This window comes from Sminthopsis crassicaudata, chromosome 4 (genome assembly GCF_048593235.1).
Source record: "Sminthopsis crassicaudata isolate SCR6 chromosome 4, ASM4859323v1, whole genome shotgun sequence".
Taxonomy (NCBI): Eukaryota; Metazoa; Chordata; class Mammalia; order Dasyuromorphia; family Dasyuridae; genus Sminthopsis; species Sminthopsis crassicaudata.
The window spans coordinates 238,170,322-238,185,270 of NC_133620.1; the positions used below are offsets into that span (position 1 = coordinate 238,170,322).

General features: G+C 35.1%; 1 protein-coding gene across 2 annotated transcripts in view; it reads left to right on the plus strand.

Annotated features, from left to right (window-relative positions):
• Positions 1 to 2,071: 2,071 nt before the first annotated feature.
• Positions 2,072 to 14,949, plus strand: part of FILIP1 (filamin A interacting protein 1) — a 260,412-nt gene continuing 247,534 nt past the window's right edge. For both annotated transcript variants that reach the window (XM_074310476.1, XM_074310477.1), the window contains exon 1: positions 2,072 to 2,632. The gene's annotated coding sequence lies outside the window, so the exon portion shown is untranslated. The remainder of the gene's footprint in view (positions 2,633 to 14,949) is intronic.

The following is a 14,949-nucleotide window of genomic DNA, read 5'->3' on the forward strand; positions in this document are numbered from 1 at the left end:
CATTTAATGTCCTGAAAGAGCTAATTTTCTAAATGATTCCCTTGTGTCCTGGAAGACTCAGTTCATTTCACGTGAGCAAGCACTTTGTCCTTAGAGACTAGTCTATTTTTTGCAGTTTCTGATAGGCTAAGATGCAGAAAGGTTGAGATAAGAGTCTGAATAAATGTCATTGCAGGCGGGTCCAGTAGCAAGTGAAGGATGAAGGATTCTGAGTTTACTGAGATTGAAAGACAGTGTTGTTACATCTAGAATTAAATCTTGCCTGAGCTGAGCTAGAGTCTTTGCACACTCAGTACAAACCTTGAAGTGAAGGAAACTTTATCCTGAAGATTAGTATGTGCTTTTATGCCAAGTTCACCTTAGGCCTATTATGGTACAATGAAATATCACCAGATATATGAAACAGTGTGGTACAGATGAGAGAGAAGTGGTCTTGAAAGCAGGGAGCCCTAGATTCAAATTTCATCTCTGTTATTTATGCTGTATAAACTTGAGGGTCATTTTACCTCAATCACTAAGCAATCACTAGGACTACTCTACTAGAGCCCTAAGTTTAGAACTGAAAGTGATTCCAGTGGTCTAATACAGTCCAAACTCCTCATCTTATTGGAGAAATGTAGAGAAATTAAGTTACTTGCCCATTGTCACAGAGATAGTAAGGAGCATCCAGGATTCCTGATTCCAAATTTAGGAATTCCTGTTGTATCATGGTGCCTTATAACATATATGGTCAACCCTAGGAAGTGAGGGTATGGATGGGAATTGATAAAATGACAGATCCTTTATACAGCATTCTATGTCTCTGAATCAAGATAATGTCAAAAGTCTATGGTAGCTTCAATCTGCTTTGATAGATGGTCTCTGATCTATCTGGAATTATATGCCAACATGAAGTTCCCTCTAAAATAATAAATTATCAGGAAGTATTCATGGAATTCTTTAGGAGGGATATTTATCAGGACAACATTCTAGTTGGTCTACCCTATCACATTCTTTCTGGTTTTCCCCACTACTAATATTCCCTAAGGTCTCTGATCCCTGTGACCACCTGGACTCCACATGGATGTGCATGACCACTCAAAAGGCAGTTCTAACTAACAATCTAATGATATGCTTAGCTGATGAATGCTCCTTGTGCAAATATGATCCCAGATGTGAAGATATCAGATAAAGCAAATGAAGACTATGCAGCTGGACTGGATATATTCTTAGAATGAAAGTTTTAGATTGAATCAAAATGAGCTTTGGAATCTCTGAGATCATTATATACGGAAATTATTGAATCATAAAAGGGACCTCAGAGGCTATTTATACCAAACTTTTTTTTAAAGGGAATAAAACTGGTTTATTAAATCAAGTAATTTAAATACTAAGGGAAAATAGTAGCTAATATTGACACAGCACCTACTATGTGCCTGGAACTGTGCTAAGTAGTGCTAAAATTTTAAGATTTGATCCCAGGGCTTCTGACTCCAGGGTCAGCATGTCTTTCCATTTGATGCTGTCTCCTCAGGGATCCATAGAATCCTGAGGCTAATATCCTTGTAGTGTCATACCTATCTTCTTTTGAACGAGGAGGATCTAAATAATAATGCTAAGATTTTCCTGACTGACCTTTCTTTATTAAAAGAGAAAAGAAAGAAAAAATATTTCATTTAACTATACTAAAAATAATCTTAATTATTATTTAAAAATCAAAACCGAAACTCTATTCAGTCTTCAGCCTTTCCTGATATGGCCATGTGAGTAATTAAGATTTGAATTTAGCTTTCATCTGTGAAATGGTATTAGGAAAGGTTCTCCTCTTATTTTTTCCCAAATATTTGGAGATAAATTGAAATATATAAAACATGGTGTCTTTTCTCTAACATTTCCTGAAGAAAAGCCCCATGGGTGAGAATGTGGTCCTGGTGAACTGCTGCGACCCCTAATGAATCTTCAGTCTCTTCTGAGAATTTCAAGCAGAAATCCCCAATGCTAGCCTGTACTTAGTGCTTCAAACAATAATTACCTCACCAGAGTGAAATCACTCGAAGACCATAAAAGGATTTGACAGTTTCCCCACGATCCTTCGCAGAGGCAGTAGCAAGGTTGTGCAGAGAGGGCTGTGGCCACTGATAACTCCCTCACTCAGCTGCTGAGGAGCTCAGAAAAGCCTGCTCCAAACTTTTCAGCTGTTGACAAGCTTGACTTGCTGAGAACACTGGTTAAATATAGCCTGAGCAAGCCCAGCTTCACAAAGTCATTGCTCGAACACTGTGGGAAGAAGAGAAGAAGAAGGAGAAACATAATCTCAGAATCAAACTGCCCGAGCCAAACAACACCTAGCAACAGTTGAAAAAACTTTTAAACAAAAGTCTGGGTGGGAGACTTGAGGGAGTACGACCTCCTGTCTCTGCTGATTGGGGTTCCAGGAAGACAAAAGTTCATATCTTCTTTCTTCTTGATTCCCTGCATGATTTTATCTGCTGCTTAGACAGACCTAGGGAACTGGGAAAAACCTATTGCTGTGGATTTCACGGGGCAGGAGAGTTTTCTTGGATTTCCAGCTAATTTGTGCTGTGGAACAATCCACTGGACTTCTGGAAGGATAAACTGTCACTTGCCAAAGAACCTAGAGTATTGCTGTCAGGTAAGACAGAAAACTAATTAATTTTCTATGTGTGTTCTGCAATGGAGGAAATTTCTCATAGATTTCAGTTTATCTGATACTGCCTTTAAGTACTTGCTGTTCTATTATATGTGATAAGTTTATGAATGATGTACTCTTGTGTGTTATGGCAAAACACCCAGAAATATCATGGTCTCTCTGTTGAAAGAATCCCATACTAGTCACAAAGCTTTGGAGTTGTCTAGTTGTTAATTGAAATCTAAATATTGATTCCAATTTATTAATAGATAAAGATCAGACTATTAAAAAAAACCCTCAGACTATCTTTACCTCCTTTCTCAGTGTTTAGAGTGAATCAAAAATTAAATCTTTTCCCTCACCCCAATCTCAGCAATCAGACTTTACAGTTGCTAAAACTAGCTAGCAGTTCATGTGGTAAATGAGAGGAAATTCCCAAATGGGGTCTGTATTGCTATACTCATGCCTTGCTGCTTTCTGCTTCTCCTTTGGCCTGATTCTCTGATTACATTGGTACACCTTGTGCTATTGGTTCTGACCTCATGACAGTCTCACCCCAAATACTTCTTTCTGCCTTGTCTCTGACAACAATCAGTACTGAATCACTCCCTGATTTTTCAGTGGTAGGATGAGCCTTGTAAAAAAAAAATGTCTGAAAAGTTGTTTTAAACAGATTGTTTATAAATTGGGTTATTGTTTACACACAATTGTAACAGCCCATTCCTTTCAACTCAAATGGAGTTGAATTGAAGTTGTTCCTTTCATAAACTTTTTTTCTTATTTTAATCTGAGTGAAACCTGAATTTTTTCCTGTGTAAAGGATGCTCTTTCTTGTTTTTGATTTTTTTTTAAACCAACAATTGCTTCTCATGTTACCTATCGAATTGTATAATATCTTTGGGCTATATTGGACTATTGTAAACTATTGGACTAGTTATTGGGATACCTAGCTCATTGTGTTCATATAGGATAATTGTTCCATAAAACAGGACCCAAGCCCTTATCTGTTCTGTGGTAAGCGTTTTAAAATGCTAAGTACCATGAAGGATCAGACTGAAAGGTGGGAGGAACAGTAAAGGTTCTTGAAGAGCTCTTGGATTTCTCATTTTTAAGTTGAGGAAGCAGAGATAATCTATTCCAGGTTCTAAAATTTTTTATTTAGAACAGGAAGAAATTGTCAAGACTCTTTTAGCCACTCCTTTAGTTCCATTTTACAGGTGAGGAAACAAAGGGCCTGAGAAGTTAAATGACTTGCTCAGTGTCACACAGGTAGCAAGTAGCAGAATTAGAATTCGATTGATTCTGTCAGGTGTTTTTCCAATTGTATCATGATGATATCTGTTTAGTCAAAGAAAAGTAATTGACTCTGAAGAATAAGTGTGTATGTGTTTGGAGGTATGGAAATTCTGAATTAATTTTTCCATCTTTCTGAGGCTAAATCAATTTTTAAAATTACTATTTTGGAAAAATCAGGGAATTTATTATATTAAATTCATTTCTAGCTACTCTTAAATAATTTAAGACTATTTAAAATTTAGGGTTCCTTGAACTGTTTGTAAGGTGAATAAATCTAGTCATATACAACTAGTATATATCTATATCTTTTAGCTATAGATTTTTAGATGTCTGTAGTCACACGTGTGACAATATCCTTTAGTTATGAAAGAATTTTGAAAAGGCAAAACTAAATGCTTTACATTTCTACTTGTTTATATCTTAGGAAGGGTCACATTGTTGGCTTAAGTATGTGCACTTGGGCCAAATCTTACCATCGTTCCAGGCACACAATTCCTTTTGAAGTCCTGTGGAGCAGTGCATGTGTAACTAAACACAGAGTTTCACCCAAATTAAAGGCTAGATTTCCTGAAAGCCAGGCTAACACAAATGCAGGTCTGAATAGCAATACTGTTGTTTTATTCTTATACATCAGAAGATCTCAAGTGAAAACACATGATTTTTAAAAATAAATGAATGCCAAGATCCCATAGTTTTATCGTTCTCCTTGCATTTTCCCATAGATCATTAGTAACCCAGAAATGGCATTCTCCATCCCCTCTGAAATCTGGAAATGTGTGATTTCTTGGCATGAGCCAATGGATTGTCTATGTTGATTAGAATATTCATGAGAGCAATAGTAGGAGACAGCCTGAGAATCACCCATGATAATTTGTAATTTTTGACACAGATAGCTCATAGTTAACTTATTCTGTGCTTCTTTAACAATCTATGACTTTGAGAAATCAAGTCAGGGTTTACATTTTTGCAGAGCTTATTATCTATCCTTCCAACTGTTTTGATTTTGGTTTTGCTTTTGCTGGACTATCATAACCAATGAGATTTTATAGAGCAGAGTTATCTTTGACTTTTTTGCCCTTAATACTGCCCTGCATATTGAAGCAGTTCTTAAGTTCTCTTAGTTTGATTGTCTTTCTCATCCTTCACAGTATTTTCAGTGCTAGTCTAGACACTTGTTAGATTTTGCCTAGATTATTTTAAGAATCTTTTATCCATTCTCCTTTCTTCAAGATTCTTCTTCATTCTAATTCTTCTTGCATGTTATTGCCACACTAATGTTCCTAATACACTGATTTTATACATGTGTGTACACACACACACACACACACACACACACACACACACACACACACCCCTCTTCAGTGATTACCCATTGGCTTTGTCATGAACAAAAAGGTAGGACCTTGGAAATTTCTATTAATAATTTCAATTCAACAAATATTTATTAAGCACCTACTATGTGCTCTGGCCATAAAAAAGTGAAAAAGTGCTATTAAGGAGCTTATATTAGAGTGGATATTAGAGATGAGAAAACTGTTCCTCAGAGAAACTATGAGACTTTCCATTCAACTAGTACATATTTTATGCAGTTGATTTTTTGAAACCAAGTGCAAAATTTTGTCTTCATCTCTGTTAAATATCATTCCTTCCATTCAAATATCTTACATTCTAGCCTATCAAGATGCTTGTTCTACAACTAGACTATTAGATTTCTTTCCTAAATTTGTGAATTTGACAGATATTGATGAAACATATGGAAGAGATTCTGCCACAAATCAGAACTTTGAAACACTTCCATAGAATTCCCCTTTCACATTAGCCTCTACATATTAATTTTTAGAGATCATGAACCAGTCAATCAATATTCAGTTATTATATATCTACTATATTTATGAATGTAGATACAAAGAGAAAAAGGATTAATCTGTAACCCGGAGTTTCCACTTAATAGCATTACCATTCTATCTTGACTACTAAGACAGCAATAGAAACTTTGTAAAATGCCTTTCTGAAATCCTGGCATATAGTTCTTACAAGTATTTTTAAAATTTGCCACTTCAATAACTGACATAGAAAGGAAATTAACATTGTTTTGCATAACATATTCTTGATCTCTTGCTACTTTTTAATCATCACTTCTTTCTTTCCCATGTGTTACAAGCTATAAATTTAATAATCACTTTTAAAAATTTACCAATAATTGACAGGCTCATCAATCAGTCATTTAAAGTATTCACTTCTTTGCCTTAAAAAAAAGACAAAATGTATTCCTCTCCGATATTGAAACATCTTTCCTGTTATTTATGACTCCTCAAAGAGTACTGAGAACATAGTTCAAAAATCATGTCTATGAATTTCCCCCCTTCCTCTGTAATGTGAAATGTAATTTGTTCCAAGTGATTTGAATTCATTTAGAGCAACAAGGAAGGAAAAAAAGTATTTATTATGTACCTACTATATGCTAGGTTCCATGCTAAGTGCTTTATAAACATCTCATTTGATTCTAGCAACAACCCTAGGATGTAGATACTATTATTATTATCACCATTTTGCAGTTGAGGAAACTGAGGCAAGCAGTGATTAATTAATTGCCCAGGATCAGACAAAAACATGACGCTGAATTGGAACTTAGATTTTTCTGACTCCAGGACCAGTTGTTCTATTCTCTATCTAGCCATTTGTTTTCTTTAATATTTGCTCCACTTTTTCAAATACCTTAACTTGACACTTAAGGCTCTACAGTTTTGATCCCAAGCTATCTTGTTTTATCTCATTTCCTGTTACTTCCTAGTAGAAACCTGAAGTTTCAGGCAACCTGTACTATTCATCATTGCCTAGAATGATACATTTATCTTAGACCTTTTGTTTATGATATTTTCATCTGAAGTTCCTTCCTTATCAAGCTTTGCTTATCAGATTCATACTCTTTATTTAAGATCCAAATGAATTATAACTTATTATCTAATGTCTTCTCTGACCATCCTTCAAAATAACATATCCTTCCCTAATATCTGTGGCACTTTGTAATCATTTGGCATTTATACGAAGTTGTTTCAAATTTTTTGTCTTATTAGATTAAAAGCTAAATAAAGGTAGGAACTATATGATAATTTCATTCCTAGCATAGTACTTAATACACAGATCCTTACACCTTTGTAGTTGGAAGAACCCTGATCTTTTAGTCAAACATCCTGGCTTCAAGTCTTTGCTCTACCACTTGCTAGCTATCTACAAAGATAAGTCACCTAGCCTCTCATTTTAGTTTTCTTAATCCATAAAATGGGAGATAATAGCATTTGTACTCATTTTCCATAGGATTGTGGTCAGCAAAGTATTTTACAAATCTCAAAGTGCTTTGTTGAATCAATGTTCACCACTCCATTTCCTATCACCTTTGATGAATGTGTTTTGGATCCTTGACACTGACCAAGTCAGAAAAAAAAGAGATGCTTAAAATTATGAAATGGTAATTAGGAATGGCTATTAATCTAAAATATTGCCCAATTCAAGTCTGAATCATCAATGCCTAAACAAATGATTATAAAAATGAAAACATACTTGTGATCTTGAATGTCAACATGGTAAAGTTCTTCTCAAAAATGTTATTTGTTTTATGAGAAGAGATGATGAAATATAGAAGAATCTGTAGGTACATGGGGCCTATAATATAGAAAGTGTCCTGACTCTTAGCCTTTCACAACTATTTGGATCAGATTCTGTTCTGAGTTGTGTCCAGGTGACAAATCATGTCATTTTTGCCCTTTGCTTTTTTAGATAAAGCATGAAGATTAGACAGTTTCTTTCTTATATAATAAAAGCAATTGTATCTGTGCTCACTAATGGGAAATGCTTTTTTTTTTTCTATTTTAAGATGGGCAAGCAGGCTAAAATTACTCAGTTGAACAGGTGTCCATTAAGAACCATTTAAGGATTTTTTAATAAAATCTGTGAAACATCTAAAATATATTCCTTAAGTAATTGATTTCTGTTATAAATTTATTTATCTATTTATTTTTCAGAAGTAAAGAACTAAAAGCTGCAAATTATTTGACCACCTTTGGTTCTTGGACCTGAATGTATTTTTCTTTTCTCAGGATAATGATTTGTCTTTCAGAGAAGTTCTATTTGCTTCAGAGTTCACAGATTCACTTATAGCAACTTCACTAGTTTGAGGAGGTTGGTAATTAGAACTTTGCATAAGATCTCTGACCAGGGTTAGAAGCTTCCTTTCCAAGGGGGTGCTTCCTTACTGATAGGATTTACTTCCTTCTTGCAATAACTGCTGTCCCTGCATCTTACTTTGTGGTTTTCTTCCAGTTTAGACCATATTCTGTTTTTTTTTAATTAAAGTTTTTATTTACAAGATTTATGCATGGGTAATTTTTTAGCATTGACAATTGCAAAACATTTTGCTCCAACTTTTCTCCTCCTTTCCCCCACCCCTTCCCCCAAATGGCAGATTGACCAATACATGTTAAATATTAGACCATATTCTTGACACCTAAAAGGTCTTGTCACCATTATATCCTTTTCCTAGGGATTATCTTTCCTCTCAGTTCCCCAGAAGGTCAGTGCTGGAATCCTTTTCTGAGGGACAAACTATTTCTTTTTCCATTGGTATTATACTTTGTATCTGTGGTGGGATGGCCCTCCAGCAGCCACCACATCATCCCCTAACTCCATCCCATTCAAATGAATTTTTCCAAAATATATTAATTTCCATTGTTAGCTATATCAGCACTCCTTCACAGTTATAGAGTGTCAATGCAGCTAAATCAAATTGAGATAATGTTGAGAGCCTAGCTGAAGACCATAAGAGAAAGAGGGGGATAAGAGAGCAAATATTATTAAGGAAATAATTTGCAAAAGTCTAAAAGTCTTACTGCTCAATCTCAGATGTCCTCTTGGTATTTCTTAAATTCATAACATAAAAGTAAAGTCCAAACAGATACTTTTTAATTTCTTAACTGGATTCAAGTTACATTAATGAGGATAAATCCTGAATGGGACATGTCAGAATATCTTAATGATATTGTTTGGCTAGGCATTCTCCTTATGGAAAATGTTCTACTGCATTTTGTATATACATAGTTTATGGATTTCTGAATTCACACGTCTGAGAGACAGAAGAATGTACGAATGGGCCTTATAAGCTTTTTTGGAACATTCTCTGCTGCTGGATACTATGGATACAGCTTGAACAATGGCCAACTATTCTGTATGGAATTTGTATTTCCCCAGGCCTCCCATATTACTCAATAAGTTCAATTTTCTATATATGCAATAACAAAGCCAAGAAATCACCAGCAGCATGAATTGCTTAACATTTTCTGTTTTTAACCCTTGTGACGATGTAACTTACTGATTTTGAATTTGTGGGTATTTCTGGAACACAAGACACCAGTATACCTAGTACATAATATTTGAGAATTTTTCCTCTGGGGAAACATAGTTAATTAGATTTATCACTCCTCTACCACAGGACCCTCTCTTCACCCAGAAGAATCTTAGAGTGTTTTGGTTTGCTTCGCTAAATTGGTAACAGATGAAAAAAAAATTAAAAAGGCCAACCCACACACATGATATAATATTACTAAACAAAAATGGTTTCTTTCTGGTCACTGCCATTAATCCTATTCATTCTTCTTGAAGATAACAGAGAAATTATCATCTAAATAAAATATATATAAGATTACAAAGAAAACAATAGCAGTGAAATATGTAATTATCTAAATACTTAAAAAAAATAAGTTCACAGAACTATATCCCAGAATAAATATTGGATTACAAAGAAGAATTTTCCATTTGCATATTTATCTAAATGATATCACAATAACCACTACAATTCAAGTTTGTAAAGAACTTTTTTTCCAAAAATTCTATGAGATGGTAGGGAAAATATTATTTCTTCCATTACATAGATGAGAAAACAAAGGCTCTAACTTGTGTGACTAACATTTGGTCACTTAGTGAATATTCAAGGTGAGATTTGAAACCATGTCTTGACATCAAATGTGATTCTCATTCTACTTATGCCAGATTGCCTTTCTTTCTAACTTCCTATGTACCTACTTAACCATCCAGGTTATGTGACCTCTCTGGATCCAGCTTCCCTTTCTATAAAGTAGAAGATTGGTCCAAGTTATGTCTAACATCTCCTCCAGCTCTAAATCCTATTTATCTTCACTTTATATATATCTATATATATCTATGTCATATCTATATGTTTTCAATATACTAGTGATTTCCTGATGCCACTAACCACATTTATAGGAAATGAAAGTTGTTAAGAATTTTAGCATCCAAAAGATGTCTTTTCTGTGGTATATGATCAGGTTAAAGATTCAGTAATTTAATATGGTAGGTAATTCTTGAAAGGTCATTTTTATCTTTACTGATGGGAGTCAGGTTGACTGTGCAGTCAGTGGACTAACAGTTAAAAAAATCAATCACAAGAGTTTAAAACTATTAAGAAAAAACTACTTATGAAATTATTATTTTTTTAAAAAATAGTTTTTATTTACCAGATATATGCATGGGTAATTTTATAACATTGACAATTTATGCAATGAATTTCTTAAGGAAATAGACACAAATGGGGGTAGCTTAGGAAAATAAGTTGGAGTTTGTCCTCTCCTCTTCCCCAATCCTTACCCCTCAAATGAGTGATCCTACAATTTGGCTGATCAAAGAAAAAACAGTCCACAAGCAGCAGGATGAAGCTTTCTATTTGGTAGAAGCTGAATGAATTTCATTTCAAAGTTCACACAGCATGTCACAGAAGTACTTAGGATATGAACACAAAGGAAACAGTTTCATCGAGCTGTTCACCAGATGATTTGCTCATCTAGTTGAGAGATAGAGTAAAACAAAATTAAACAGTCATGTTCCCAGGCCCACCCCAACTCTTATCCCCACTCCAGCTTGATTTAAGTGCTAGCAGTGCTGAGTATAAAAAGAAAGGTTTGCGTTGTTTTTCCTTTTTGGGAAATAGTGTCAAAGTGCATAATGTTGGATGATTTATGTATTGCTGAGGGCTGTACAAGTGAAAGAAAAACTTAATTTTTTTTCTTTTTAAAGCTAAACCAGACATCTCTTTAACACAATTTGACTTTAATTGAACCCTTAAGGTTCAAGGATTTTCTTCTTTTTTTGCTCTTTTGCTTTACTGTTGTCAACTATCTCCTTCACTAGAACATAGATGAAAGTGATAGGACTGTGGGTTCCTAAGCCAAGGAAGGTAAACAGCTGCATTTGGATATTATCTCCCTTCCTATTAGACCATCTATGAATGAGAACTTGTAAGTGAGTTGGAAGAATTGTATTTACAAACACATATCCTTGTAAGGTGAAGGTATAGAGAGAATAGACATTGCTGTTGGAATTGATCACTTGCATTATTTTAAAAAATGATCCTGAAGATGTAAACCAAGAGGATAATTGATTTAAACCATTAGCTGGTTGCTGACATCATCAAAACAATCCCATTAGTGCCAACTTGCCTTGTTTATCTAAGAGATTGCTAAGAAAATAAGCTCTTTCCCACATGTCTATGAGTCATAACATATACAGTTATAGGCATAAATGAACTTTCTCCATTTTTTTCCTAGTTGTTTAATGCATTTATGACTAGTGGACCTGGTTTGGGAGCCCTGTTTTTCTAACTGGGAGGTATCTACACAACAGGAAAGGAAGCAACAGTGCTGAGTTCATAATGCTATTTCAGGACCCCAACCTAAGTGCCTGAGGAAATGACGGAATTACCATTTATTTGGATCCCTGCAGTTACTGTGACGACAAACACACACTAATGGGAAACAAAGACAACTTGCTTGCCAGAGAGGGAGGAGAAGAACTTCGCCAAATGGACTCTTTCTTGTGACTTCTTGAAAAGTGACTCTAGTGATTTTAAAGTCCTCCTTTGTCTTATTAGCTACTGAATGAATGTTATGCATTTAAACTAGACCCAGGCATCTGGATTTCACTTTAGTTTTTGGAAATGTATGAATTAAGTGGAATACTCCTCATCTTTGACTTTTAGAATTCTTAGCTTTCTTCAAGTATTAACTCAGGTACTCCCTCCTAGAGGAAACTTTTCTTTGTCTCCCTAGCTGCCAGTTCTCTAGCTTGCCTCAAATTATCTTGCATATATTGTTCAGGACTATATCCCTCATCTTCAGCATAATACAAACATCTTGAGGACAATGCCTGTTTTTCACTTTGTCTTTATATCATTTGTACCTAGGTGAGATAAATTAGCAAGGCAATTTTGTTGTTACTGTTATCCAGTCATTTCAGTTGTGTCCAACACTTAGTAACTTCATTTAGGGTTTTCTTGTTTGCCTTTTCCTTCTCTAACTCATTTTATACTGAGGAAAATGAGGCAAACAGGATTGAGTAACTTGCCCAGGATCACACAGCTTCTAAGTGTTTGAGGCTGAATTTGAACTTAGATCTTCCTGATTCCAGGTCTGGCATTCTAGCCACTGTATCACCTAGCTGCCTCAGTAAGGCACGTAATAAGTGTTTAATAAATGCCTGTTAGATTGAATTGTCTACTGGACATAAGGCATTGAGATAGATGTAGAAAGAAAGATATATACAAAACAGACCCTACTCTCAAGGAGTCTTCAAAATAGAAGAAAAATGTTATTCTATTAAAATGTAATCTCTTTGAGGGCATTTTTGTATCCCCAGCACTGTATCATTGAGCATAGTTCTTGGCACATAGTAGGCATTTAACATTGTCATTCATTCATTCATATAACTATGATGCAAAAAAGAATAAGTTGAGGGCAAAAGTGAGGCCTAGGCAGAGTCTTGTGAAATCTAAAGAGGGAAAGATCACTTTTACTTATGGAGTAGGAAGACAGATAAAACTTCAGGGAGAAGATGGCACCTCAATTTGGCCATTAGAGGAAAGAAAGAATTTCAGCAGATGTAGATGGTGGGGTAAGGGAGAGATATTATCTCAAGAAGGATAACATGAACATAGAAAATAAGAATTTGAGGCAGAAAGTAGTTTAGCTTATATAGAACATAGAGCATACATAAGGACAATATAAGAATAAGTTGAATAAGTTTCACTAAGCCAGATTGTGGAGAGCCTTAAGTATGTCTATTAGAATTTATAATTTATTTAGCAAACAATAAAAAGCCACTGAAATTTTTGAGAAGAAGAATATTGTCCTCATAGATATCCTTCTGGGGCTTACTAAAGTAAACTCTAAACTAAAATTATATCAGGAATGTCATTGAAGCTGATTCTGAAAAGTCTTATCACAGACTCCGCCCTTATTAAAATATTACTAAGAATTTCTATAAGGCTTTAGACATTTTGGGAAGGAACACATTATCATATCCATTATCTTCACTCCCAGTGCATCTTCACACAAAGAAAGAGATACAAAAGCATATCATATTGTAAAAAGTCTCTCCTCAGGCAACCCAGATAAAATAATGACACTCTTCTCATACTCACAGGAGCCATATTTTTTTGTGGAGAATCCTCTAGACTCATAAAAAAACACAAAATGGGTCAGCAAGTCAAATCTATAGGCTCTAATAACACCTCTTGCTTCTTAAATATCCTTGATAATGCTACCCATTGCACAGCAAAATGGTGCCACTCAATGCCACTTAGATTCAAGAGAGTTGGCACTGTCCACCTTCTCAGTGCTGAACCAATCAATTACTTTCAGCTTCACCCAAACCACTTGCTATAGTGCTGACAATAGGGGTGTATTAGAAAGATTACTTAGGCAGTGGAGTAAAGAACAGATGGGAGAGGGAATGGCTAAGCATGTATGCTTACCCAACTATATTTAACTTTTTGAAGTTTTCTTTTGATCTACCAGAATTTGCTGGTTTTGATTGAACCTCTGTTTCTAGAATGTTATTGGTTTGGGGCAGTCAGTTACATGGTATCTATAGGACCAGCTGTTCCAAATCATTAGAATATGTCATTAGTGCTTTATGATTTTACCCTCTCTATCTTTCATACCCCTTCAGGATGTAATTGCCAATACTTAGGATAAACCAAAGACTTGATAGGCTAAATGTCATTCTTACAGCCAATGACAGAGCCAATTTTTAAACTCAGGTCTTCTGACTTCAATCAGGTACTCTTTTAAATAATAGAATTCAGTACTGAAAAGTATCTTAGAGATTATCTAGTTCAATCTCCTTATTTTGCATATGAGGAAACGGAAGCTCAAATAGACTTGATTTTCCCAGGATCAGAGAAATTATGAAAAGAAAAGTTGATATCCAGAACTGAGTTCTTGTAAAATCTAGTGCTCTATAACTAGACATGCCTTCCAGTCTTGTTCTTTCTATCCTACTTCTGCTCGTTTATAAGATAATGCCCCAGACTTTAAGGGATATCACAGCCACAGATGAACTCTAGACAATTTTTTAAACATAAAAATGAAGATCACAAAGAATGATCTGACCCCAAACACATTTCTCTATGCCATCTCACTCTCTCATGAACCCACCATAGGAATAACTTCAGCAAAGACTTCTTACTTAGTCAAATTGTTTCAGTAGAAGGCAGAGGAGTACAACAGCTGCATTAGTTACCCTTGGATTTTGAAAAGGTTTGTTAGTAGTAGGAATGGCAACAATCCAGCAAAAGGTGAGGGAGATACAGAAAAATAAAATCATGAACCTGATGCGCAGAATCACTAAGAAGTAAGAAGAACCATTTTAGAATACTATGGTAAGTAAGGTACAGAGCTGCAATTACTACCCCAGGATACTGACACCTCTTGGAGAATGGCTTTTCTGGCAGGGAATCATGTTTTTGCCACATGGCACTGATCTATATTATTGGGTAGTACTACCGTCCTCTGGTCCACTCCACTTCATAGGGTCCTGTCATTTTCTACCTATAATCTCATAAGAATGCTTGCTAGTACTCCATGGTTCATGAGCTACCTCTTCCCTTGAAGTGATTGCTACATCAATTCTCTCTTGCACTGATTACTGTCTCATTTCTTTCTACACCCAAATCAACTGAT